Raw genomic sequence first — 26,806 nt, 5'->3', positions numbered from 1 at the left:
TCTTCAAATTCGATTTCAACAGTCATGTCTTCTTCGATTTCTTCTTCTTCCTCTTCTTCTTGCTGAATGTCCATAAATTGTTCAACTGAAGATGAATCAGCTATCTCTTTATCGATATCACACGAATCTTCGTCTGTAGGATTCGATTGAACATTCGAGCAGGACTGGCTTTGGCAATTAGTACACACTGGTAAACACGACAACCCTACTCTTCTACAGTCACATTTAGTGCTAGAACCTTTTTTACAATTGCAAAAAATAGTGTTTAGTAGTTTTTCCGGAGCAGGTGGGAGGATAGTTTGAATCGGTTCCAAAATATTGTCTGTTTACTGTATTGTCTGTATTCGGGTTTAATTGATTGCCTAGCCATGCCTGAACTTGATAGAATGTTCGATACAAGTGTTGATGAGCAGAAGCCGATGTTGGAGAAAAACAAGATAGTTGTACTTGTTTCTTTTTCCGTGTATTTTTTACAAAAGTTAAGTATCTATACTTGTCTATACAATCAATTTTCCTTGGAGCTCCATAAACAACAAGGAGAAAGCGAATTCCTTTTGTGATTATCGTTTGAGGAGAAGAGTCAATTTCTTCAAATACTTTAGCGCAGTCAATTAAATCCTTTTTTTCAAATAATTTTAATACTGATGTTTTACCCCTTCTGAACATTGTCTTGGTAATTGTCGACGAAACAAATAAATGTTAATTTTCCCGGCTTTTCTGTAACAATAATTCTACTACCATATTTTACTTTCAATCGTATTTATATAGTTCTGTTATCTAAAGCTATATTTTTACTAACATTCTTTAGTTCATCCAATGTAAACTGTCAATCATCACTACTTTCTATAAACTTATAAATTTCCTCCATCGCAGAGTTTGCTGCCTCATCTTGAGGACGGCCTACTCTACCGCTAGTATTAGGTCTCAGGAAAGATTTGTAACAATTGTCATGATACTTAGCCTCAACAGCAACTAAATCATACTCAAAATTAATGCGTGCAGTAACAGCTTTTGATACGTCATCAGAACGATCCTGAGCTACTGTCAAAACGGATTCTTTCAATGAAAGTGTAGCAACCTTATACATTTTTTGTCGACGATGCAGCGATTTTTTTCCAGTCTCTTCATCCGCTTCATCGCCACAAAATAAGCAATATTTTTTAAAACAAAAGTCGGATTCACTTACTCGTGCTCTAGTACGAGGTGGACTTACTTTTGACGTACTAGCTTGTCCATCCTCATGTCGTCTTTTGATAGCAGCAATTAAACTCTTCCGGATGGATGATTTTCAGCAATCCACGCGAACTGTTACAGACTTTTTACTTCTCAAATAATCAACAAACTCATCGCCTCTTTCGATACTTGCATCGATCAAAGTTTTCATTCCACGACTAACTGTAACAGTTTCACCTTCCGTCAAAAGTTTATTGCAAATAAAACACAATTGTGACATTTTTTTTAAATATTAATGGATACAAACTGTAATAGTAGACGCTAGCAATAAATACATGTATTCACTCGAAAGGAACGTTCAACACTAAAAGTATTTCACTTAAGCTACTTCAGAAAAGCAAGTATATGAGCGTCGCCACGTAGATAATAGAACTTCAACCTTTAGAATGGCGATATCTTAGGAATGGTGATTCTTAGGAAAAAAAGTATGAGAAACATTTTTGTAGATAATTTTACGATCTACAATTTTTGTCTAGTCTATATTTTCGATAAAATTTACCGTTTTCAAGAAAAATTTAAAAAATCCGAAAATTGTTACTTTGACCTTGAATAACTTTTTTTAGCACGCATGAAATGAATACCGATTTTTGGCACTTTATTTCTACAGGTGTACCCGAGGTCTCTACCAAAATTTAGCTCCGTTGGAATTTTTGTTCTTTGATCACTATTTTTATGTCTATTTTGACCGAATTATATAGTAGATTTTTGTCAAAGTTGAATTAACAGTAAAGTACTACTAAGTACTTCTACAATCCTCGTTGATAATTCTAGTATCTGCAAGTTGCAGATATTTCGTGAGAAGGCGATTTAATGTTAAACACAAGAAGCACGATAGGTATCTTAAACTACTGCAACAGTGTATCTTAAAAATCACTGTTTCTCAATATATGGCAAACGTGCTTTGAAGCCTTATTCAGGTTTTCTATTCAATTAATATACACGTTTCTTTGTTTTAATATTACGTAATCAAATCTGGGCTAACAAGAAACGACCCGCTTTGTGTCAGATATCGTTTTAAACGTCTACGTATTTATTATTATTACACGGTAGTCTTAGTTTATCGAAACAGGACACGACAAAATGGGCACGACGTACGGGGAATTCCTTTGGGGAGGATTAATTTAGATGCTTGCAGGGAAAGGGAAGAACACGGAAAGGCAGAAATTTCTTTAAGAAACGAAACGCTTCGTGCGTAGCTCGCATTAAAACAAAAGATTTGGGATGAAAGAAGAACGAGAATGGGGTTTACTTACGAAAATAAGTCTCGCTCATTTGGTTAACTCTACTTCCAAACCAACTGACTTAACTTCTTAACAGGTCAAAATTGCTCAACTTTCAGTCTTACCTGCCCCTCTGGTTTACGTGGAAAACTTTTATGAAAAAACTTTCTCTTCTCTATCTGACCACATTTTTATTTTCACGTTATTGCGTGTAACGCTTTGAACGTGTCCAACACAATGTAACAGTAAATTTTAAAACCGTTGCCCTCAATTTTATTGCAGGCTATCGCAGTTTCAACACCTGTGTGTTGATCCTCATAAATCACTCGCATAAAATATATCTTTATCTAAACGGTGTTCCAGACATACTCGTGTTCGACGTGTGCCAATGTTGTACATTGAATGGGAAAGTCTCTGGACAACGTTAATGGACCAGGTGATTGATACGATCACGTACAGGCTATCCTGTAATTTACATCGCAGGGTTTCAATATATTTGCTCTATTGTTGAATCTGTCCCTTTTGGGCAATAGAGTTACTGGCAGCTATTGTATCGTACGATGACCTTGTTAGAAATTAAATCTCGATATCGTGTGTATCTAACTCATCGCTATGTCTCTTTAACAATATAATTGTTAATCTGTTATCATCTTCGAAAACTCTTAGCTACACTTGTCCTTGAATGAAAGATTGAAAAATTAAGATTAAAACATATGTTGAAAAATGTAATTATTAAATATGATATGATAATGATTGTATGATAAAATTTGGATAAATACAACATTACTGGAAGAAAATTTCTATGATTTATAAATTATAAATAAATAAATAGTGCATTCGACTTATTATCTTTATATTTATATTCGATTTATTTTAACTATAATGTTAATGGGCAGAATTTAATAAAATAAATTGACGGTAAAAGAGGTTGTAAATAGAATGTTGCATTAGCTCTTAATATATTAAGTATTTAACGTTCTTATATAATAATCCTTTTTCGGTAGCCTAACGTAACATTCTTAGAGTAAGGGCGCTCGAAACACGGAAGCCTCTGAGTAGAAGGTATCCATCATTCAGAAATCCTGGTATTTGTGTAATTTGTAGAATACTCGCAGAATCTATGGATACCATAATACCTCATAAAATGCAACGCCGTACTAGAAATTCAATAATTCATGCATAAAATCAAGATACGATTGCACAATTGCTATGAAACTTACATTAAAATTATTACTTTTATATTAAAATACAGAACCAATTATTTTCTGCTTTATGATCAATTACGAAACTATTTCTTTTTTTTTTTTTTACTTTACATACCAAAAAGACCAAAACATACCATAAATACTTTTTTTACCAGTTTGTTTCACGTTGTGATCATTAATTGAGGTCCTGTGGCATTGTTTGCGGACCAACACCGACATGTCAACATTCTACAGAGTTTGCAAACGGTCGAGAAACATTTCGGCGTTAACTGAGTCCGGCGTTAACAGTCGAAACTTGGAAGATGAAGCGTAAACAGGAATTTTCTGTACGATTTAGTCATTGACAAATAGTTTCCCAAGCATTTCAACAAATTGTGGGAAACGTTGTTTACAAAGAGGAGTGTACAAAGTCTAAGAAACAACGGAGGAAGTTGAAACTTTGATCGAAGTTGTGGCACAAGTAGCTAGAAACGCTGTTACGCTTCTATTATTTAGACCCTTGATTAATCGTAATTGTAGAATTTGTTATGCTTCGAAAGATAAATTGCTCTTCGATAGGTTTTCGTAGAATTGTGAAAACTGGTGTCATTGTGAAGCTGAAATATAATGAACGTGTTATAATGGGATTTAAATAGGAAATATTAATTGAAATCTGTTATTATACAGTTGGGGACCAAAATAAGTGGACAATGTTACTATACATATATACATACACGTGTATACTTAAGATTTATTTATCATATGTCCTCATAGAACATACATTATTTAATAAATAATTAAAACAAATTAATATTTACATTTTAGTATGAAAATAGCCATATTTATCTAAACTTTATTCATAGCAATTTCCATTACTAGTCCGCTTATTTTTGTACCCGATTGCATATATTTTATTATATAGGAAAGATGATTTTTTCTCTATAGTTTATTATTATACGTTATCATATTAAATATTATATTATATTATATTACGCTTTTATATCGTGTTTACATAGAGGGAAAATGTGATTGGTTGTGGTAATAAAAAATATCGAGTTTTCTTTTGGTATTTATACTAATTGAAGATATCGAGTGCTATCAAATTAAGACTCTCAAGTTGTTCAGCGAAATTGAGAATACCCAATCTTCTGCAAAATTTTAGCTATCGAATACATTGGCTAATTCCCAATTTTACTTTTGTCGTAGGAAAATTGCTCTAATGTACGCTAGAATTCTTTTTCTAAAAATAGACATAGTCGATCTGCTAAATTGGTGTTAGCTCTAATCAATGTAGGCAATCCGATGAACCATCTCAATAGTCAAAGTATCAATATTTTTTCGTTTATGTTATCATAGTTCCAAATCACATTTGTTTGAAGACAAATTGCATAAAATATAGATATCTTTTCATTTCAGTTCTGCCTGAGCAGCCGAGCTAAACGGACGTGAGAAACAGTACTTCAGTGAAAGTACGACAAATGGGAAAAGAAAGCGGTAACGTAAACGCCCATCGCCAAATGGTGGAAAATGCAAATTCCATCAATAAAAATAACAACTAAAGGCGAAACATACTTTATATATAGAGCCACAAGTTCTACCAACACTAGACAGCCAATAAACGAAGACCAAGGAAATACAGTTACAAACGAAACAAATATGGAAATAACACAAGACAATGACGAAAACAACGAACTAACACATCATGACGAAAGCTGGAAGGTGGTAACTTCCAGCAAAAAATGAAAAGTAACACCGTGCACAAGTGGCAGGAAAGCTATAGTAGCAGATAAGTAACGATGGCTACAAGAAATCACGCTCCGTAACTCATTTAGCGTACTGCCAGAACAGACAGTAACAGACCCAACTGAAAAACCAATAACCCGCATCGCTAAACTACCTCCAATCTACATAGATGCTAAAATAATAGACCCCCTCATTGAACTTCTAAACAACACGGCAGGAAAAGAAAACTACGCTGTAAAACAGATAAAAGTAGACCAAGTCAAATAGCAAACCAACACCCCAGAAACATTTAGAAAAGTGACGAAAGCACTAAAAGAGAAAAACGCAGGGTATCACACCTACCAGCTCAAAGCCGACAAAAGTTAAAAAACAGTAATCAAGGGATTACACCCAAAAACAAATACATACGACAACATATGCGAGGAAATGGCAAAAATCGGACATCAGGTAAGATCAATAAACAACATAACCAGATACGATACTAAACAGCCATTACCACTATTTCTAATAGAGCTAGAACCTAAAAACAGCAGCAAAGATATATTCAAAATTAAAAAAGTTTTAAACACAATAGTAACAGTGAAGCGACCTAGACATAAAAAAGACCGCAATGCATACAGTATATATACGGTCAGCAATATGGACACACGAAAAATTATTGTAACAGAAGCCCGGCATGTGTAAAATGTGCAAAAAACCATTTAACAATACACTGCCAATCCAAAAATAGAAGAAGTTAAATGCTATAACTGTAACGGAAACCACCCAGCCAGCTATAAAGGGTGTGAAGTCAGGAAACAATTATAACGTAAACTGTTTCCGCCGCTACGAAACAGGACATACAATAACTTACAAGCGCAACAGGACAGCACAAAATCCGAGACAATACCAAATTCACACTAACCACAGCAGCACCAACACCTTTGGTAGCCGAAGCTACGCGCAAGTAATCAGCCAATCGCCACCCTCTGACAACCAATATCACAACAACATCAGCAACGACACTATTGAAATCAAGGAACTTCTCAAACAATCCGTCAAAAATACCGAAATACTAACTAGAATGATAAGCGAACAAAACGCAGTTCTCAAACAGCAAACGCAACAAATCACAGTCATGCTACAACTGCTTACAAACGTGCTAAGCAAAAAATAAAAACGGACACGTTGAAAATAGCAGCCTGGAACTCAAACGGCCTACAACAACGGGCCCTAGAAACTAAAACATTCCTATATAACAACAATATCGACATATTACTTGTTTCAGAAACACACTTCACTCCAAAAATCTACATGAAAATACCACATGTGATACCAAACACCTCTCAGAAAAAGCGCACGGAGGAACCGCAGTGATACGAAACGATATCAAACACCATTTACACAGCCAAGTTAGTAAGGAATATACACAAGCAACCACCGTTACAGTTCAAACTAGCAGCAACCACTTCCAGTTGTCAGCAGTATATGTACCACCGCGACACAAAATAACATCACAAATGTGGGAAGAATACTTCCAACACTTGGGGGACAAGTACATTGCAGTGGGAGACTACAACTCAAAGCACACGCTGTGGAGATCAAGAATTACTACACTTCGAGGTAGAACCCTGGAAAAATACATTCGAAACAATAACCTCAATATATTATCCACAGGTATACCGACATACTGGCCGACAGAGCTGAACAAAAAACCTGACCTATACTCGATTTTATAGTTACAAGGGGACTAAACACAAATAAACTAAAAATAACACCCAACCTCGATCTTGGCTCCGATCATACATCCATAATAATTGAATACAGAAACAAACCAATACTTTATAGCAATCCAGAGACACTATACAATAAAACCACCAAATGGCAAACTTTTAAAGAAATAATTGAGAACAAAATAAACTACAACATCCCATTGAAAACTCCCGAAAACATCGAAGAGGCAGTAACAATATTGACAGAAACTATCCAAGGAGCAGCAAGGACAACCACTACACCTGAACCAATCAGCAGACAAACAAAAATAATTCCGCAAGAAATACTTGAAAAAATTAGAGAAAAAAGGAAAGCAAAAGCAAACTGGCAAAAACATAGAACACGAGAAAACAAAAACACCTAAACAAACTTGCAAAAGAAATAAAAAACAAAATAAAAGAGCACAACAATAATGAATTCACAAAGTTCATAAAAACACTCTCTGCACACGAGAACTCCAACTACTCCCTATGGAAAGCCACGAAAAAAATAAAAAAGCCAATAAAACCCGTCCCAGCAATCAGAAAAGCAGATAACATATGGGCAAGAAGCAACAAAGAAGAAGCTCAAGAATTCTCCAACCACCTTTGCAACACATTCACACCACACAATATTAACAACAACAACCTCGAATGTCATACGGATGAGGATGCGCAAACCACTAGTACCTCAACTGACAAGCAATATACCATACCTAAAACAACAGCACAAGAAATTAGAAACATAATCGAGAAAACAAAAAACAACAAAGCACCAGGAATCGACCCAATCAATGGCAAAATCTTGAAAAACCTACCGCCAAAAGCGATGAGACTAATGACCATAATATTCAATGCAATACTAAGAATCCAATACTTTCCTAAACTATGGAAACTAGCACAGATCACAATGTTACCTAAACCAGGCAGAAACCCACGCCAAACTGCATCTTACAGACCAATATCACTACTTCCAGTATTTTCCAAAATACTGGAAAAAATAATATATGACCGCATAAAACCAATAATAGGAAAGAAAAAATTAATACCAGATCACCAATTTGGATTCTGAAACAAACACTCCACGATAGAGCAAATGCACAGGCTCGTAAACGAAATAATACTAGCACTAGAAAACAAGCAATACTGCACAGCGCTCTTTATGGACATAGAGAAAACATGTGACAAAATAAACCATGAAAGCCTACTACAAACAATTAGGAAACAATTCCCGAAGCAAATACACCAATTTAAAAATCCTACCTAAGCAGTAGAACCTTCGTAATAAAAATCAAGGACACATACTCTGAAGCTAAAGACATGAAGGCAGGGGTTCCGCAAGGAAGTGTCTTAGGCCCAATACTATACACATTATATACGGCTAACATACCGACAACTACAAATAGCAAAATACTGACATTCGCGGACGACACAGCTATACTAGTCAGGCATACTAACCCAGAAACGGCAGTCAAATTACTGCAAGAACATATCACAAAAATAGAAAAGTGGCTGCAAGAAAAGCAAATAAAAGCAAACCCCAATAAATGCAACCATATTACATTCACACTGTGAAAACAGATACCACCAAACATCTTTCTGAACGGCACACACATAACACAAGCAAAGCAAATCAAATACCTAGGACTCCACTTAGATACACAACTCACATGGAAACAGCATACTAAATCAATAATAGACAAAATACAGACAATAAGGAGACAAATGCATTGGCTAACAAGTCGAAAATCCAAATTAACAATAGAAAATAAATTAAAAATATACAAAACGATCATAAATCCAATCTGGACGTACGGAATACCAATATAGGGGACAGCAGTAATGAGCCATTTAAACAAAATAGAGACTATGGTACATTAGAAATGAGGACATACGGAGGGACCTGGGAATCCCAACGGTTAAGGAAGCAATCGGCAGCTGTGCGGAAAGATGCATGACAAGAATAGCAACACACTCAAACCGACTAGCAGCGGAAACGATCAACACTTTAAATATGAAAAGAAGACTAAAAAGGAAACATCCAGCAGACCTCACAAAGAATATAACCTAGCAAACACGAGGATGGTATCCCGGTGGGGGTAGCCACCAACATGTTAATATAACTGTTAAAAATTCTACCAAATGTCCAAATTGGACAAATTGTGAATATAAAGAAATAAATAAATAAAAAAAACTCGAGTCCAAGCCCACTGCCACAAATCTCGGGCAAACATAATCGGATTGAATCATAAACAATTACTTCTAAGTTTTATTATTTAAGTATAGCTACAATAAATAATCTAGACTAAAGTATTGGGGATCTACCCAAAAATTCCAAAAGAAAGGGCCCAATGTCCTTTCATCTCCGACATATATATATACCAGTGTATAGTCGTCGTTGCAAATTATTTAAAAGTTCCTATGCAAGTTTGATCATGGTTTTATTCTAACGCAACAATCTCAGTTTTGTTATTGCGTATATCCTCTACTACATATATTATTTAATGGATTTATTTAGCATTATTGCAAGTGTTACGCACGTGCGTTTCCTTATAATTTAAGTTTGCCGTGGAAATGTGACGGTTTCTGACAACGACGGTGCAAATTTTCCTGATACGCAGACCCAGCATCGGTGTTTGCGCGAAAGAGTACCGTGTTGCCTCTAGTGTTTATCTGCTCGTTATCGCGTTACCGCGTTTTCTTTTCTGCGGATTTTTCGAGAGAGATTTAGCATATTTGGACGCGAGGAGATGGATGTTCTTCGATCAATATTAGGATTTTAGTTTTCTGATAATTTTAACGAACACTCAAAGGTTTAAGATGTCGGGCCTAGACGACTTCCCCACGGTAATGTCGTGACTTTGCTGTTACTGAAGGCGGGTGACGGGTATACTGCGTAGTATACTGCGGATTTTTATGCAAATTCATATTTTTTAGAATGCAATTTAAAAAAGTAGAAAATTGTTTTGTCTACTTAAGTACTATAGAAAGCGCTATATTTTGAACATTTTATACAATTTTTTATATAATATGCATTTTATGCAATTTTATACTTTCAAATTTCCTGAAAACGTCAAATGCATAAAAATCCGCAGTCTATCGCTCAACGTATTAGCGGTTCGACCACGCGGTTCCGTATTAAATACAATATCAGTTCTTCTGTATCTGCTGATTCATCATTCGCTATTCAACGTGCACAGACTAAAGTAAAAGAATCGAAATATTCATTAAATAAACTTCATAAATTTTCAACGGACAATGCTTTGGTGAAAAAGTATTATTTTTATCCTTCTATTATCCCTTGAAATTATATATGATACTGCATTTTTTCATTGTTGTATCCTTTCTTGGCCATTAAATCAAAGCATAAAAATTTCTTTCTTTCATAAAACATGTAAAAATTGTATGCATAAGAGAAAAAGGAACTATGCGCCAATTGTACAATGTGATATACTGCACCCTATTATTGCTTTAATTAATAGCAATGAAATTTTACTGTGCTCATAATTGTAAAGTAATGAGCTGTAGGATGTGTTAAATGTTATTAAATTACTGTGGTGTTTAACTTTAACAATGTTTAATTCGATGTCAAGTGCGTGTCGATTTAGATCGTAACGTGACGCACGTCGAGCTCAAGCGATGACGATACAGAAATGATACAAATTTGATTCAGAATCTATACAAACTCTGTACGAACTACTTTCATTATCTATCTGACTGAATAACCGTGCGTCTACCAGCGACTACACTGAACTCTCTGAACGACTGTGAAACCACTATGATGGACTATCCCGAACTTTTCCTCGTTTCCCTTTTTATAGGGTGCCAAGGTCTTCGGAAGAGAGAGTTTTCTTCGGAGGTGGGGATGTAAAACCCGTAGGCAACAAAACAATAAATTTTCTGTTCGAAGGCTCATGGGTTTTTTAATAAGTCCCAGGATTTATTCTTCTAGGATGTCCTGTCCTCGGACGTCGTTCCGCGGGTCATGTGGCCAACACATATGTTTCAACCTTGGAACTTTCTCTACGGTCATGGGCCGCTACAGTGATGTATTCCAATTTCATACTTTAATTTTAGTTAATTTTCCCTAATTTCCACGATTCTATATTCATAAATTTCTAGCTATCTCTTTTTCATACAAAAAGAAGAAACTCAGTTCACGTTGAGTCAGTAATTTAAATCTCATAACCATTTTTCACATCTTAGTAAAGATTCATTAAACACGATGATTAGCACTCGTCACGTCACCTTCGATGGTCGCGAAGAACGTCTTTCGCAAAAATATGGGAGAAACCAGCGCGAGAAATCCATTCTGTGATTAATTAAATCTGAAGGTCTGAAGTTAACTGATGAACAGATCAGGTGTGTCTCTGTTGATTAATCGGCTGACTCGCCTGTTGAACTAATCGATCCTTAGTAGTCGTAGTGTATACTATCGCTTAGGAAATGAAGGTTCGGTTTTGGACATTTCTGGTGATGATATATTCGATGGCCTCTAATCGTTTGCGCTGATACAGCGGTTGATGCACTGATGTTGCTAAAGTGAAGCAGCGTTTTTTTACTGATTTAAATCATTCTAAATAATATTCTTTGATCTAACTGCTCACAATTTTTCTGTTAGCGGAGTTATTTCTTGCTTATATAACAATATATTTTTTTTATAATTACTATTGTTATATACGTTATTTAATACAATAAGATATGGAACAGAAGGTAGAAAGTGAAAAAAGGCAAATGTCTTTATATTAGGTCATCCCATAAGTTCGTTCCGTTTTTCGAGCGATTATATATGTTAAGATTGTATATATACCTTTCAGTTTCATGAAAAAATGTAATCCCCCTCTCGTTGTACAACTTCTTCCCATTTTTCATTATTCCGTCTCGATAAAAGTTCTCTCGTTTTTCTTTAAAATATGAAATGTATACACAAAGGTCGGCACGAACTTATGGGATGACCTAATACATACGGAAACGTTAGTGTGTTTATTAGTACAAAAAATGGTTTTATAATTGAGTTGATTGATAACTTTCAAGTGATATAAAGTAATAGCGGGTTAGTTTTCTCACATACAAATCTTTTCCAACTTATTTTAAATAATCAGATTATACATTACGGGATATTGTGGCTTGAATTCGTAATGATGAATGAGTAAAACGGCCTAACTATCAAATAGTGGGCGTACTGACTGCATTCGTATATGTCACATGGGCGTGTGGGTTGGACAGTTTAGTTGAGGCAGCAATCTGGGTTATCGTTGAACATAAGCCGTTCAAACGGACAAGAACATAGAATTACGATTCATTTGCTTATCACAAAGAAAACTAATCGTAGTTGTTGATATTAACTCTCTAATAGGATTTGTATACTCGTTAAGATATACCAAAGCACCAGGTATTAAAATTTATCTGAAGTTTATTCGGAATTATTACATATGCACTGTAAATTAAAAATTTTTTAAGAATTTATTTTTCATAAAAAATTGTTGAATGTTTTGATTTTGATAATAATTTCGGTATAACTGATAGAAATTTTATAAAAAAGCAACCAAGTTTTGCATGTCTGAAAGAGTCTGCAAAAGTTACAACGAAATTAATTAAAATTCAACCGCGAAGTTATCAAGAGCTACTTACATATTTTTTCATACAGCTTCCGAACTAAAGCAAGTAATAAGCCATGCGCACGCAGATAATAATTCGAAAATGGTCGGGATATTGTCGAAAGTTTTCACCCGCTGTTCTAAACGATCGCTTGTTTAGAACCATATTGTGGTATTTATGTTCTCAATTAAGTATTGAGTCCAAAACAAAACTTTAGCAAGGTTATATTCCTCTATTGATCTCATGTTCCAGACATAATTTTCGCGAGGAGCGAATTTATGAGGCCATGTTATTAAGACGTGCCTGTGGAATCGCCGTGTTATCATATTTTTGGAAAAATATCAATTGAAGAACTTTCTGGAAAAGTAACTCGTAAAACAAAATGATGACTCGAGAAAATTGTTGAACATTTCAGTTCTAGTTTTTAAATATTAGCCACGTTTGAATTGATAATTATAGAGACTTTTAAAGAACCCTGTTCTGTTCATATTTACAGAATAAATAAAAATCTCATAATAAAATTTTTCAAGGAACTTCTCAATCAATATCACGGATATTAATAATCCTTAATTAATTATCCTTATTTCGATAAATTTTTTGCTAAAAAATATAGCGATGAGTAAACAAATCAGAAAGGTTTTTGTACCAAACTCAGTTTAGTGTATAACTTTTTTTTTATTATTTAATTTATGCTTTACAATTTGACCAGCTGGACATTTGATAAATTTTTCTAGTTAGGTTTATAACTCGAAAGTAACTTGAAATAGAAATGTAAAAGTCGTTAGAGACTCGTTCTTCTAAACTTATACGTAATCGATCTAATAATGTCATCATCCAACAGGCATTACCATTATTAATTAATACACAGAAGTAGGTAGAAAATTCCTTAGTTACAATTTCATTATGATGAAAATTCTTTTCTGTCAGAGAGTCCTCCGTACAATCTTGGTATGATACAAAGTTGATTTTCTTCCTCGTTAACCATACTTTCATATCTGTAAACTTCATAATCATCAAGTGTAGCGAACACTTACTACTGTTAGCAGGTTCGATACCATCTATCGATGAGGATAGGTATCTTTTTATCGAGATGAAAGTTGGACAAGTCTCGTAGATACGTTGGTTGTTACCAAGTTTCCACTGATCTGTTCCTTTTCGTTCTCTTTATTTTCGAAGTAAATATATTTCCTCTACTACTAAAACTTGGAGGTGTTAGCGATGACGTAGTGGCGGATTTGCGATTGTTTTTTCGTCGTGTTATCGTTAATCTTTTAGACGGTTTTCTGGTTTAGACACGGCTTCGTACGAGGGGTTAAAAAATTACAAAACATGAAAACATAATGGAAATTTCCAACGGATACTTAGATACACATGAACGATACCTATCGTTATCCAGGTCACCAGTTTCAAACTTATGGTCGCCGAGGTAGGATGCATTTCACGTAACGCACTTTGTATGAGGGACATTTACAAAGTTCTACGAATTTAGTTTGACTGATAAGATAAGCAGATTGGCCCTAACGCGTCTATTTTCATCTTCTTGTGTCCCGTTAGTTCGCTTCTGACAATTTCCCATTGCAGATGCATCGCGTTTACAAACTTTGTGCGCTACTGCTTTGTTAAAAAGTGCACGTATCGTACCTTGAAGATTTTTGGGATATTATCGATCAGTAAGTTCAGCAAACATTAAGAACAAACGTTCCTGCAAGAAGATTTTTTCTTTTAAGAAAATAGTTTCTTACGTTCTGATTAGTCGAGTATACATTAATAACTATCGAATTTAATAGTAGATTCAATTGCAATAGATTATATACAATATTATGCATATTATATTATAGACAATTATTATATTTATTACAATTATTATATACTATATAATAGATTACAATAATTTTGTTATCCATTCTCTATTCCTTTCTTATATTTTATTATCCAAACGTTCTACTCGTCTATATTTTCTTTGCTATCCTCTGTCATCGCTACTTTAATATGAAAAAATCACTCTGAAGCAAAAGTAAAATACTGAGGACCAGTATTAGTGCAAAGTAAGGAAAGCAAGATGGATATTCTACTATCAAAAAATTTGTCTACTTAAACAGTCACGCCTTTCAATAAATTCGATAACTGAATTCTGCTATATACATGTTCTTATATACATTATATATTATTCATTATTGTTCTTATATACATTATCTCCAATTCTTTGAATTTTCCTGACCTTCGGAACACCATAAAAGAATCAGTAAAAAGAAGAGTTATCGTTGAAAATATCAGCGGATTATTCCGAAAAATATTGTCGAAAATCGCGTTGGTAAGCTGGTGTAGATTCACCTCGAATGTATTCAGAAGATTTTTGTCTCGAAGCGCGTACGTGCGTACGTGTTGTTGACCTTGATGGAAATTTCATGGTTACCAAAACGGAGCTCTATCGTGCGGGCTTTACGGGGTCCACATTTCCCTTCTGTCGTCCGAGGGGTGGAATTCATCCCAGACCTCGATATTCTTCGTGCTCGTAAAAAGAAAGGCAACCTTAGAGAGGGAAAGGGATACGGAGGCTTTTGCAGAGCGATATACGAGACACCTCGTTTCTAAGGCAACTTGGTAAAGGAACCACTTTCGATGGTCACTGACAATTGAACAAAACTAATGGTCGGCGTATTTCTCCCTTTAAATCATCCAGTTTTCGCTTTTCCATTTCTTTCTTCAATTTTCGTTTTTGTAGATGCGAATGGTAATCGTCTCGCTTTTGTAATGTAATCGATCGTTGTTGCTTTAGAACCTGACCTTGACTTATTTATTTTACAGATTAATACTATTTAAATTTTCGAGAGATACCGTTGCGTATAGTGTATAAGTATTTGGATTTTTCTTCTTATTCAAATATTTGCAGATTCTTTATATTATCTTTTAACTTATTAAAAACCATACAAACTTTTTGCATTATAATGTCATAACTATTTCATTCAACTTCATAGAATTGTAAAAACTGGGTGAAAGACCTAGGGATGAAGGAAATGTTAAACGAATCCTTGAACTTCTCTTGTAATAATAGTCGCAATATTATAAGAAACAGAACTTGGTAATATAATTTGATTGAAAAAAATTGCAAGTGCAACACCATGTTATTTAAACATTTTGATTCGTTCAACGAATTAACGATCAATAAACTCTATTAGCGTACATTACTTTTCTTAAAAATGTAAGAAATAATCATGTTTCTCTGGTCTTAATAAATTGATCTTTGAAAGGTTTAGTTACTTGCGATTTAGCGGATTAACAATGGACGAAAAAGTTAAGACATAACGAATTAAAAACGAAGAAGAAGGAAAGGAAATCAAATTGCACGTATTAGAAAGACTATTTGTTCTCAGATTATTCAGATATATTGAACCTTTGAATTAGGTTAATTAAAAGAAACACTTAAAAAAGTTCAAACTGTTAATAATATAAGGACTACGTAATCTATCTCCATTTAATTTTCATATCTGTGTGTTCAAGTTTACATATGTAGAATGATATAAAGTGAAGGAAGTGAGCGTATTAAATGAAACGGATAATATATGGTATTAAGAAGCAGACCAAATTCTAAAAAGTTCTCAGAACATATATGCGAAAAGGTACCAGAACGAACATTTAATGGCAAAGAAAGAAATATTATAGCTTTCGTTTCGATGAAATTGCTCTTCGAAATTATTTTTCGGGAAATTATTCTTATGGGTGATTTGGAAGAGTGAACCAGATATCGATATGAATATCGGATAGCTTTTCGAGCAATATAGTAGGAATCTTTCAAACTTTTTAGACGAACGACTTTAAAGGATACAATATCCCTTTTTCCCTAGAAATCCCTTTTTCTTTTTTATCGATGTGAACGGTAATTGTCTTGATTTTATAGCACGCTCGTTTATATTCCTGACGTCCTGGGATAGCAATAAATATGATGTCCGAAATAATTGAGGGATCAAACTTGTGGCAAGTTCAGAAGTAGCCACAGAGAACAGGTACGTATATTAATTTTTGTAAATCTAGTTTATCATAAATTAAACCACCGAAATTCTCCGATCATCCTTCTAAACCATAAACAGAAATATGTGGTTAAAAAATTCAATCAAGCTCGTGAAAAGCTTCCAGAATTCGAACCACGAGTTTTCACAAAATTTATTGATCTTCATAAATTCGTTTCGACTGAAAGGATACATGGCCCTTTCAAAGTGAAATACGATCTGTCGAATTGATTTTATTTTCAAGCTACTTCAAAAATTCTGCGCTGCTTCGTATCCATCGAATCCTCGAATTTAGTATATTTTGATCAAAAGATATTCCATCTTTAGAAATCAAAGAATATTCTCCTCGTGTTCAAATATCATATAACATTAATTACCCGCAGACTTTTTCCAAATTTCGTGTTTTTTCATAGTTATAAGAATTTCGTTCGATTACATTTTTACTTTCGACGTAACTATTGCGTCCAATTGTTCCATTTTATTTTCTCCGATCTTCGTTGAATACGAGTCGCGGTAAACGAGGAATATTAGTGGAAAAGGAAATTTCATCGGTCGCAGAGCTGGAACAACGTAGTTTCGTGATCCATGCTCGCGTGCGGCTTTTAATATCATCACTGTTCTTTATTACCTCTCTGGATTTTGCTCTCTTCTGTGTCCGTTTTGTGTCCGTTTGCCGTCTTGTGTTTTATCAAGCTACTAGTGGTTCTCGTTATCTACGCGTAACAAGTCTCAGAGCGGACTCCCGAAGAAGATCGCGAGTCAAAGATACTTAGAAAAGATGTGAGACTGGTCGCCATTAGGGTCTTATACTCTCTCTAATTGGACTATATATTTTTTTATTTCTTTCGTTTCTTATTCAGTTATCTCTTTCTAAACGTATCAGAAAAAAAGGAAAAATGCGTGCCTGTTACATTAGTGTTATTAAAAATATTCACGTCTGGAATTTGAATATGCATACATATAATAATCAGAAACATATTTCCAATACGTTCATTTATTCGTTGGTGCTTTTCACGTTGAATTGTATAATGGGTCACGCTCTACTGATCTCGTTTAACAATTACAGATTAAAATATGATCTATTTTTCGATAATGATGTCAGAAAAATTTTAGTTCAAGTTTCCAAGAAAATATTTTCCATGAATGTTTCGAAAAACAAAGTAAAATCATAAACTGAGGAAGATTTCCAATATGTGAATCGAATTTCAATTTATTAAACAGTCTTCATATTGCATAAAAAAGGTTATATTTATGCGTCTCTCTGAATGACTAAAAATAAGAAGACAATTACACGGTACTTTAGTACTTGCATCTTAGAATAGTATGTGGGTACATTTCAAGATGGCAAGACTAATGAGAAGATCCTCTCGACTCGTAATTTACGTAGCATGGTTATATATTTTTCTAGTATACGGCCTTACTATAAAGTAGTCCTGTAGGCGAGATTTGAGTGTACTTAAATAAACAAGCTGGTCGCAAAACTTGCAACCGTTTCGCAGCGAGAAATAAAATTGCGTTCATTTTATCGCGTTGCAGGCCGTGAATTTCATCGAAAAACCGACCCTACAAATATAAAAAGAATAATCTTAAGAAGGATTTGTATCTGTATCGTGCACGGTCGAATATTTTGTTATTCAAGAGCTGTGGACAATCCGCGTAGTTACTTGATGATACAAAAGAATACGAATACCAGGATCCAGTTACGAATATCTTTTAATCCTTTCTCGTCTATGGACGAGATATTTTGTGAAATAATAATATATGCAATGTAAAATATACAGATTAAAGATAACAAAGAAATTTTATGATTTAATATAAAAAATAATATCATAGAATTATAAGCGCCTGAAAGTTTTTAAATTTAACAAAATATCCAAATGGAAAGAGAAAAATTAAATATTCCAATACTAAAATATTAAGAAGAATATTGCATCATAAAGTGTCAGTAAAGGATATTAAGTTCTTAGGATTCCCTTTCATGACTACAATGTTAAAAACCAAAATGAATAATATAAATTGTCTGAGAAAATTATATGTGATATGTTGTATTAATGCTTTTAATAGGTTGAGATGTGAGGTATTCCCCCTTTCGATTGAAATAAAAATCAATTCATCAAACATTTCATAAATATAGATTTCAGCATCAAATCGTTTTGACACTTTTTACATGAAAACATATTTCGTCAAAAATATTAAAAATTAAACACCACATGAGAGATTATATATAATTCTTTGAAACAAATAAAATTCTATTGTGAGATATTTCTACCTCGACCGTGAAAGGATTAAAAAATTATTACATTGGAACCTTTCCTTTGTTTTCTAAAAAGCTATCTAAAATAAATTTGTTCTCCGTTGTCGTCCGTATTTAAAGAACGTGTATAATATTTTTTGTTCCCTTCTGCCAGCAGCTGTACATCCTTTCAAACCAATTGTCATGCCCGATATGGTATAATCTTTATAAGCAAAAAACAAGGAATTGAGGTTTTCTAGGGAAATGATCAATATGTATGGAGGGATTCGACAAACGACGCTTTATTGCAAGCTCATTCTAGCGTCATCCGGGAAGAGAAATGGTAGCACAGGAAAAATGGCATTCTCTTGGATGTATTGTTTCCAAAACAATGAGCACCAGCATGCCCTATTGAAGTTTGCAATAATATAGTGCAACATATTTTCCGCGAGCCCTCTGCATTTCGGACACGTTCAGTTCCCCTCGGGGAAATGCGCTTTGTGACGACAGGCGTGTTGGAAAACCTAGGAAACCGTCATTTTTACCTTGTCTCCGCAATGCGTGACCGAATATTTTAAAACAATTGGAAATGCCAAGAAATGTTTATCTCTCGAATTTTTTTCGTAGTTTCGTTTCGAACAATATTTCATTTTAAACAATTGATTTGTTATATTTCATGCTGAAAAATGCTGAAAAAGTTGATACATATTCGTTAAATTGACATAGGGAATTTTTTACAAAGTTTCGTCTTAAATAATTTCCAAACGATAATAATAAAACAAGACGAACGAGTCAAAATTTTATAGAGTTCAAAGCTCTTCGAATATGTAGATTACATAAATAAAATAAGAATCGAATGTCAAATAATTATTTGTCAGTGCACAATCTGTGTTAATTAAATTCAAATCATATTGAAAGTTAAGTATTTCGAAATATTTTACCGCACTCTAAATGCGATAAAAATAGATCTACAAAGGAAACCGTAGTCAAAGAGTATCCCATACTTTTCTGTGCAACAGAAATTGTCGAGTAAAACTCAGGGATTCTGTGATGCACGTTTTTCGTAAAGCATTTTCTCTTTTTGGGATGGTCGTGCCACTTTTTACTACGGTTGAGTTCGTGCCGGAATGTATCGAAGAATTTCGATTTACTAGCGAAATAAAAAGCATTTTACCGCGCCCGAATTGTCAAGATAACGGGGAAAAACATTCGTAAAAAATTTGGGCAATCCTCTAGTGATGAATTTATCAATGGTTTCCTAAACGGCCTCCATTAAACGTTCCCTCGTTATCGAACGAAACAATATTATATCGAAATTCAAATATTTCACAATTCAAATATTAAATATCAAAATTTGTTGATCTGTCCCTTATTTTTTTCGGACAATGTTGCTTTGCATCTAATCATATTTAATAATAAGACTGGAGAGCATTATTAATACTATTGTGAAATGGTTGTTTTGGGAAAATTTAGAGTTAAAAAATTAGAGAAATCTGTATTTAAATTAGTTAGTATCGTCTTCTCGGGGTACACAAGATACTGTGTTTGTTCATAAAATAAAAATATATCGATGTATTGTATCAGTGACTTAAAAGCAAGAATTGCCTGACCAATTTAACGATATTTTATTTAAATACTACACTACGTTATCTGTATCGTTAATACTTTAGAGTAAAAATTTGTCCTTACTGTATGGTCGAAGAACACTTTTCGATATCATACGTAGCGAAATACTATTTCAATTTCTCATATACGAAACAAGAATTCCAGTTTCTTAATGGGAATAAGATGTTAGAAGTACGCATCTTCAGCGTCATATGATATATACAGGAATGTGTTATACTTAATCGCTTGATCAAACTTTTCCCTGTGATGAAGAAGCAAAATGGAACAAGTTTCCAACATCGAACTTCCACGTCACTTCTCTGTAACTTAAATACAACATCATCAGTCAGACATGATGAAAATATAGGTACCATTTAACACCGACAAGATGGGAAAGACAGCAAGTGATTCATTCATCGTGACTGACGTATTGCCATCTGTCGTCATGACGAATGGCCAGTTTTCTGATATTTCTTCCATCATTCTTTTCCATCATTCCATCAGTAAGCAAGCCCAAGTTATCCCGTTTAATAAATATAACAACGGATCATGATTAATCACGGTAAAAGTTTAACCCGTCGAAATTAACAAGTAATACATTTCCAAGATAACTTTTAGAAAAACTGCTGGATTGTTCTAATTCTTCTGAAATTACTGAAATTTATTGGAACACAGGTTTTCAATCGTTATACTTAATGAATAATATATACCACAAACATTCAATCGATTTTCAATTAATAATTTAAATAAAATTGATTGTCATTAATAGTTTAAATAAAAATCATACAATTTCATAATTTTTCTATCATATAATATGCATAATTTAGATATCAAGCAACACATAATGCCATTTTCAATCGTAGATGTAAAACTATAATTTTTTGAACCCGGATATAAATTTTTGATCGAGGGATCTGGGATCCATGAAAAAATGTCTTATTTAGAGAAAAGGGGAATCTTTAATTAGAAAACTGATATAAGAAACCCTACATATTAATTTATCTCAAAATTGGGGAACTTTATAATGAACGAAGAGAACAATTTTGACAGAAATGTCTCAAGGGTTGTAACGGGGTTAGAGGAACTTTCTCTTTACTCTTGAAACGCAAAGGTAAAAATATAAGACAGTAGCAGTAACTTTATGAACCACTAAAAGAATTATTTATATCTAAAAATTATCATTATAAAATTTACTGTCATAAGATTAAATTACTATTAATTTTATTAAGTGAGAAACTTAATTTCCTAAAAACTATTCCTTTTCTATGAATGATCGATTCTGAAAACCCTTTCTGCGGTTAAATAAAAAGTCCACGCGAGCGTCTATTCAATTTAGATAGAAAACACGATCAAAAAATTATAGAGCGAATTCCGAGGGTTCAACCCAAACAACTTTCCCTTCTTTCGAAGCCAGGCATCAAGTTTCGCGTCATCCACACAGGGGATTCGAGGATTCCCTGTTTTAAAACATTTGGCCACGTGTACGCTATCGATTACGCGAGACAAAGCCCCCGACCGTGCAAATTCAACGAACAATATTGATACACTGCGGATAGCCATCGGCGCGTTATCGAACCGTCTTTTTTTTTTCTCGAATCTGTCAGTTAGATATTCCACCCTTCGGAGAAAAATAAAACGGAATATCGTCAGCCGCGTTATTCTTTCAACTGTAAAATCGTCCCCGGTCTTGTTAATCGCATTTTTCTTCTACGAAGAAGAACAAGGGAGATGTTCTAGCTTTCTTTTAGGGGAGCTCGAGGGTTGGATTGATAAAATAGCCCGAAAGCTCCTGTCCATGATAGCCTTAAAGCGTTCTTCGCCGTTTGAACCGTATTTCGGGTGTTTCGTTCCGTGATCACTGCCTCGTATAAAGAACTTTCAGGATTACTCTCGTTTCTTCATAAAAGAAAACGTCTTGTTAAATAGAAAAAGCCAAGTCGTTGTTATACTGTAGGTTTCTAGCATATACGATGTTTTCTCTTTTGTTCAGAATTAACACTTTGCAGAATAGATAACAGATAACAACATAAGTTCGTGCTCGCCCTCCACGTGCGAATGCGCTAGTTACACAAAACAGTAACTAGAAGATTGTTCTAGATGCAATCGATAGACTCAATCGATAGTTTTTAAGATGATTTTTGTTTTTTCCCCTAGTCTATGTAAGCGCGTACAATAAAGGTTTTTTCGGCTCAGAACGGTGTGATAGATTTGTCCGTATAGTATAGTAATAACTATTGTGATCATACCTCTGAATATAAAAATAACAACATTTATTAATAGTTCATTTTTTAATTGGAATTAAAAGAAATCGTATGTTGAGAATTTTTCCAGTTTTATTGATTTTATCAAAAGTACAGTCATTGCCATTATTGAATTTTTATAAATATCGTAATTGCACTATTTTCTTTCTCAGACTGTACCTTATGAAATTTCCAATCGTCTCCTTAAGTCACCCACAATTTTATCATTACTTAGGGTTTCTAATAAATTAAAAAAATTTGTTGTCTACTTCATGTATAAATCTTTAGCTCTTCCATTATTTCAACGATTTAAAAAATTAATTCATTTCACAGGATTACCATAAAATTTCTCTATACACTTGTATCGCCAGTTCTTTTTTAATAAAAATTGCTCTTGATTGATAAATAGAAAGTATGAAATATTTCCTCATCTGTCCTTAAGACGTTAACAAAAGTATTTAGAGTAGGTCACACCATATGAGAGTAACCTAGCCATATGGTTTAATATTTTCGTTGCTTCGGTTCTCCTGCTTTGGGGAAAGAAAACAAGTTATTTGGTTTCTCAAAGAAATCTCTTTTTGAAGTTGTTTTATTAAATATCCTATTGAAGCAGTTTGGAAAGTAGCCCAATATCCGTTCGATTAAATCGCATAATGGAGGTCACAGACACGTGGGATCCATTCGAACCGGTCACGTGATAATGGATCGCGCGTGGAATACATTTACGCACGGCTACTCGATCCTTTTCACCGTGTTATACACCGTGAACAAAATCTCAACGGAACGACTCGATTCTCGTTTTCTCCGGTCCGTTTTAAAAGGAAAGATAACGCCCATTTCGATCGGCTGCTGCTCTTTTTTCCGAGGGGTGGTTTACTGTGATCGGAATCCTAAGAACGCTACGTTTAAACTTTACACTTCCTTTTTTTTTTCTCGTCACGAAACAGTCCTTTCATTTGTTCAACGAAATTCTCTCTTCTACTTACAAGTATCCTACCCATTATGTTTTTACCATTTGCTATCAATTGTTTTGTTGAATCTAAAGAAACTAAGGATTCCGTTATCTTCAGTAGTGGAAAACGTATAATAAGTTACTAATTAGTAAATATTTTTACGCAATTTCATTTTATTTTTATATTAATTATAATATTTCTAATTCTTACGGCGATTCTAAAATAATAATAATTTTCATCAAAAGTCATCCCAAACTTCTTTCTTAACCATCCATTCTTAATAAATAATTAACTTTATCGAATTTTATTTCAATTTTTAAGTAAGATAAACAAGAAGTATATTTAAATGCACATTGAAGCAGACAAAATTTGTTGCTTGAATATTCAAAGAATTTAGATGTATTACGAGCGTTGGGAAATTGGATTAATAAATTTTGAGTTTAGATACTAAATCGATTCAGTTGCAACTCAATTTTATTATAGCGACACTAGTAAACTTTATATGTTTGATTCATCTCTATTTGATTCATCTCTATCGATTACTTGTTGTAAACTAATAAATTGACGAATTGATGGACAAAAGCTGATTGTATATTTCCAAGATAACATTTCAACATAAATATCGATGGTTCGTTACATAAACAAATCGATTGCATTGATGAAACGATGCAATTACAAATCAAATTACAATCATAAGAAGTCTCACCCCCTCCCCAAAGTGAAATATTATAAAATAGAATTTCCGAATAAAGCAAAAATTGCCAAATATGAGTAATATTGCAATTTAAATATTAACCAAAAAATATAGTAATAAGTGTAGTAATAATTATTAAAATACAGTAACGAACAAAAGAAAGTTTAAGATATAAGTAGACGAAACAATAATTGTAGAAATTAAAATTACAATTGGCAAGAGTCAATGAATAGACATAGCATACATGTCAGGAGAGATGACTATTACCAATGTGGTCAACAATTTCTAATAGAAAATTTAATAATGCTCACATACAAGTATAAATGTTAAATTGTCTTTTGTCCTGTATATGAATTTAGTTTATTGAGTTTAAATATATACATTGGAAATGTTCTCATATTTCTTTAAAAATACAATCCGCTTCAGTTTCATCAAATTTCTTTCTAATTTACAATACTTGTGCATTAAAAGGGAGAAACGGTTGCGAAATTCAGGTTGGTCCAAAGTTTCTTAAGAATTTCGTAAGCTTGCTGCGACTCAACTGTTTCGTTTTATCTTTCCACGAAACGTTTAGGGTTATCGAACAATTCTCCTTCGTGCTCGTGTAATATAAATGTTGAATCTTGAACGCAATGCAGGCTACACTTCGAACGACGAACGAAATTGCAGAACGCTTCGTTCGAGTGTTCTTATACGCTTTAAACCGACGATAGCGTCAGTTAAACAGGATAGAACTCCTCAGTGGTTGGACGAACTGCTAGTAAAACCGTTCGTCACGTTTCTTGACGCTTAACGGAACTAATATACACTTGTAAGCGGTAAAAGCGCGGTAAAATTCAGTTTCAAAATAAGAAGAGTATCTTCCATCTTAAGTACGATTTAGAAGAGTCTGTGAATAGCTACGTTATTTCTTTTTTTATTAGTTTCTCTGCTTTTTCTCAATCGTGGAATTATTTTTATTTATTATTTTCTTTTATCTACACATTATTCCATCTATTATATTATTCGGATTATTTTAAAAGAGGGTGTTCTCGCACACCGCACATTTACAATGATTTAGTTTCTTTATCGTGTGTTACACTATGATTTCCGTGAAGAGATTTAATTTTGTAGTTTACGTATCCTTGGAGAGATTTAAAAGATTTCAATGTAGTTTCTTCGTCCTTGTAGAGATCTCATTTTAAATTATGAAAAATAATCATAATCGTTTGTTTTGAGATTACTGTCGTTTGTGGAAAATTCTACGTCCAACTGTGTTAAATTTCAGTTCATCACGTTGTTCAATATCAATTTTCAAGTTCAAAGTTATTCATTGAAAAATTGGGTCCATGAAAAATGATTCTTTAAATAAGAAATACATAGAAGTATTTTTTATAGCCACTGTATGTAACTAAAATATCCGCAGTCTCTGTTCGAGAAATAATTTACAGGTTAAGACTGTAGAATATTTGGTAGAAATGTTTGAACATTAATCCCTTATAAATTTCACGACATCAATTCGTCAGTGTCAGAAAAAGCCGCTTTGTACTTGACTGCTTCCTAATATTTGTCTAAACTTCTCACCGGCTTTCAAATAGGAAAGCAACGACGTGTGGTGACGTTCAGTTGGTCATTTGTCACCATCAATTCGTCATCTTTTCCATTCCTCGATATTCATTTCTTCCGCCGAGTTTAAATGTGGGTCACGGAATATATGTACGCGATCAAATATCCGTTTTCGAAAGCTACAGCGATCCTATCAATAAAAAAGAGAAAAAAATTGGAAAAGATCAAAGGCCTTGACTCAATTTAAGCAAAATCGCGAAATTTCTCGATCCTGAAATTTTTTAACTGTATGATAATTTCCTCTTTTAATTGATCGAATGAACAGTTCGTATTTTACAATTTTATTTTATAGATTACACATTTCCAGGCTAATTAACGGTTTCTGTCACGTAAGCAAGTTTTGCGTGCGCGTAAAGCATTGATTATCGGATTTGATTTATCGTTCTATATATACGTAATGATACGAAGTATGTAACACTAACGAAAGGAATTCCAATTTAATAGGGATATCGAAAGACTGCTGCTCCAATCATCGCTGTCAATAATTTTCACGACGACTGATATCGCGAATTTCCCCGATAAAAATGCAAACATTTTTTAAAAATATACTCTGCCTTTTTTAACGTTTTATTGTTTTACGTTTTGTAAGAGATAAACGTGTCACAAGCTGAATGTTTTGAGGTGAACATTGAATAGGAAATATACAATCGCATAAAATATTCAGGACAAAAGCTTTGGAAGAAGCAAAAGAAGTTGCGCGAATCTCGTTTCTGTGCCCGTATTTCCCATATCATACGCGCAGAATATGTCAGTGTATCATATTC

General features: G+C 33.7%; 1 protein-coding gene across 2 annotated transcripts in view; it reads right to left on the bottom strand.

Annotated features, from left to right (window-relative positions):
- Positions 1-26,806, bottom strand: part of LOC100650658 — a 316,011-nt gene that overhangs the window by 93,147 nt on the left and 196,058 nt on the right. The gene's annotated exons all lie outside the window — the stretch shown is intronic.

This window comes from Bombus terrestris, chromosome 13, assembly GCF_910591885.1.
Source record: "Bombus terrestris chromosome 13, iyBomTerr1.2, whole genome shotgun sequence".
Lineage (NCBI taxonomy): Eukaryota > Metazoa > Arthropoda > Insecta > Hymenoptera > Apidae > Bombus > Bombus terrestris.
Note: the sequence above shows the minus strand (reverse complement) of the source record. Positions and strands in the feature narration are given on the sequence as shown.